This window comes from Octopus bimaculoides, chromosome 5 (assembly GCF_046866305.1).
Source record: "Octopus bimaculoides isolate indiv1 chromosome 5, ASM4686630v1, whole genome shotgun sequence".
NCBI classification, from domain to species: Eukaryota; Metazoa; Mollusca; class Cephalopoda; order Octopoda; family Octopodidae; genus Octopus; species Octopus bimaculoides.
The window spans coordinates 16,876,933-16,880,582 of NC_142932.1; positions in this window are offsets into that span (position 1 = coordinate 16,876,933).

The window sequence follows — 3,650 nt, forward strand, 5'->3', positions numbered from 1 at the left end:
ATCTCAGATCAGGTCGCTTGCTATGCAAGTGTATCTCCGTAATATATATATATATATATATGTGTGTGTGTGTGTGTGTGTGTGTGTGTGTGTGTGTGTGTGTGTATATGCTCACCGTTAAATACGGGTATTTGTTGCTCTCGTGATTACTTCGTTTCACCTAGCGCTGAAATATATTTTAACAGTACAAGTCTTTAAAGAGATTATTTCCTGATGCCAAACTCCTTTCGGAGTCGATAAAATAAGTACCAGTCGAGCACTGAGGTTGATGTAATCAACGTAGCTTCTTCCCCAGAATTGCTGAACCTGTGCCAAAATTTGAAACCTACATTTATGTATGCGTTTGTGTTTGTTTGTGAATGTGCTTGTGAGCGGGTGTGTGTGTGTATGCGCGGGCGTGTGTGCTCTATGTTGCGGAATCTTATCAAGAACTAATTTACTGTAAAATTCTGGCTTTGGAAACCCGAAATCCTTAAGGCGGATGGGCTGACCCACTCATCGTTTATCATACCTGCTAAGCGATAAAATGGTCCTCTGATCCTATTCGGTAAAGCGACCTTCTATATTAAGATAGTCCACCCTTTCCAGCACAGCACTCTGACTTCGACGGCGGAGGCGGCGGCGGCGGTGGCGGCGGCGGTGGTGGCGGCGGCGGAGGCGGAGGCGGCGGCGGAGGCGGCGGAGGCGGCGGAGGCAGCGGCGGCGGCGGCGGCGGCGGCGGCGGCGGCGGTGGCGGAGGCGGTGGCGGCGGTGGCGGAGGCGGCGGAGGCGGCGGAGGCGGCGGAGGCGGCGGAGGCGGCGGAGGCGGCGGTGGCGGCGGTGTTTATCATGACGGCTGTGGTAGTGCTGCATGTGATGATGATGCTGGTGTTCACAACAGCAGTGATAGTATTGGTGCAAGATATTGGTGGTGGCATTAGTGGTTAAGATGTTGGTGTGGATGGAGGAGGTGGTGGTGGTGGTGGTGGTGATAGTAGTAATGAAGGCTGTGGTAGTGTTGCATGCGATGATGGCGCTGGTGTTCATGATAGTAGTCACAGTATAGGTACTAGATATTAGTGGCGGCATTTACAGAGGTGGTAGTGGTGATGGTGATAATGTTGTTGGTATTAATGTTAGTGGTGGTGGAGGTGGTGGTGTTAGTACTGGTAGTAAAGTAACAGTAGGAGTAGTATTGGTGTTGTGGGTAGTGGTGGTGGTGGTGGTGGTGGTGGTGGTGGTGGTAGTAGTAGTAGTGGTGGTGTTAGTAATAGTAGTAATTGTAGAGGTGGTGGTGGTGATAGTGGTGGTGGTGGTGAGGGTGATGGTGATGATGGTAGTAGTGGTAGTAGTAGTAGTAGTAGTAGTAGTGGTGGTGGTGGTGGTGGTGGTGGTGGTGGTGGTGCTGGGGTAGTGGTTTTGGCAATAGTGGTAGTGGTAGTAGTGATGGTGGTGACAGTGATGGTGATGGTGGTGGTAATGGCGGTAGTAGCAGTAGTAGGAGGAGGAGGAGTAATTGTGGTGGTGGTGGTGGTGGTGGTGGTGGTGGCGGCGGCGATGATGATGCTTGTAGAGCTAATGTTCGACGTAGTATAAACACTGGAATGAATTAGCGCAATACTTGAACGCAACTCAAGAACATGGCAATAACATCCGTTAACGAATTAAGTCTTGTTTCTAATATCACCATGGCAACATATGGCCACTTTCCCCTTCACTTAGGAGAGAGCAGTCTTGAAAGAAATTACAATATTAATTAGGCTCACAGACCATCATACATAAAAAGCATACCAAAGCACATTTATTTTAATATATAATGATATTAAGGCGGAGAGATGGCAGAAACGTTAATACGCCGGGTGAAATGCTTAGCGGTATTTCGTCTGCCGCTACGTTCTGAGTTCAAATTCCGCCGAGGTCGGCTTTGCCTTTCATCCTTTCGGGGTCGATAAATTAAGTACCAGTTACGCACTGGGGTCGATGTAATCGACTTAATCCGTTTGTCTGTCCTTGTTTGTCCCCTCTGTGTGTAGCCCCTTGTGGGCAGTAAAGAAATAAGTATTTCGTCTGCCGTTACGTTCTGAGTTCAAATTCCGCCGAGGTCGACTTTGCCTTTCATCCTTTCGGGGTCAATGTAATCGACTTAATCCCTTTGTGTGTCCTTGTTTGTCCCCTCTATGTTTAGCCCCTTGTGGGGGCAATGAAGAAATAAGAAACGCTTAGCGGTATTTCGTCTGCCGTTACGTTCATTCAAGTGAAAGGCATAATTCATCGAATGAACTACTATCTGTGGACTAATGGTAAACATCATAAACAGGAATACATGCAAAAAGACTGTTATTAAATAAATAAATTCGAACGTTAAACAATATTAGTAAAATAAACGGCATCACTTATCTTATCGACGATCTCTTGTGAACTCTAATTTTAACCACAATGCGTAGAATTTATACGAAGTATGTCACGTGACAATAAAATGACGAAATGTGTAATAGAATAGGCGAAAAAGGTACTGAGATTCCTGGGGAAGCAAAATTTCAAAAAGGGAGAGGTGTTGGAAAGAAAAAATAATAATAATAATAATAATAATAATAATAATAATAATAATATAAAAATATGCCCGGATGCCGTACCAGGCAGTGGCTCTCATGGCGTCTGATCTTAATTGATTGGAAGTGTTATCATGTACATTGTTTTGTCTTGGTATAAAAGATGGCTACAGCAAATATTCTGCTCAATACCACAGATTTGCTTGTTAGTTGTTTGACCTTAACTAGTTGAGCATGTCCCTTGGTGGCTGACGATATGTGTATCTCTGATCACGAGCAGAAGTAGTGGGGGAGCATCATAGCCATGTGTTGAGAGGAATTCTTTGGGGTTTGAATAATTCACCTTTGGAAACATGGGTGTTTTGCTCAACATCCTTAAACGAACCTTATTCAGGGACCTTTTGAGCGGGATGGGCTACTCGACCTGAAGAAAATTCTAACTGGGCTCCACCTGCGAGGTCATGTGCTGTTTATCTTGATATGAGATCACCATGTCGTGCACGTATGGTTGTGATGCATGTGCCTGGTGTACCCTTATCAGACAGGTAGTCATGATGGGTATACTGGGCTTCGTATATTTTACCTCAGTGTCACTTTGATGGCATGCACTGCTCTCTCACATAATAATAATAATAATAATAATAATAATAATAACAATAATACAGTAAACATAAGAGCACCACAGCAAACCACAGCACATACCCAAGGCGCACAGAGCTGCGCTCGGTAGTGAAGTGAAAGCACGTTATAAAAATTAAAAAAAAATAATAATAATAATAAGAGCAACAACAATAATGACAAGAGCACTCAGAGAGTGTTCGTGGAGAGTTTGTTGGATTGTTACGTTGTTGTTACCTTGCTTCGTTATATATTTTATTGTTACTAAACGGTTATAGTGTAAATAAGTATTGTCTTAAATAGTGGCAATACTACAGTACTTGGTGACGAGTAACTACATTACAATACGAGGTCATGTCATTTTTGGTCAAAAGCTTCTCAAAAACAGGTGCATTGCTGTAATGAAACCACCACTCTCTACTTTTTCACTGATCGGAGCGTTTACGTCTCACCGCGTCTCGCAACTGCTTCAGAACTGCCAAGTAAAATGTCAGGTTAACAGTT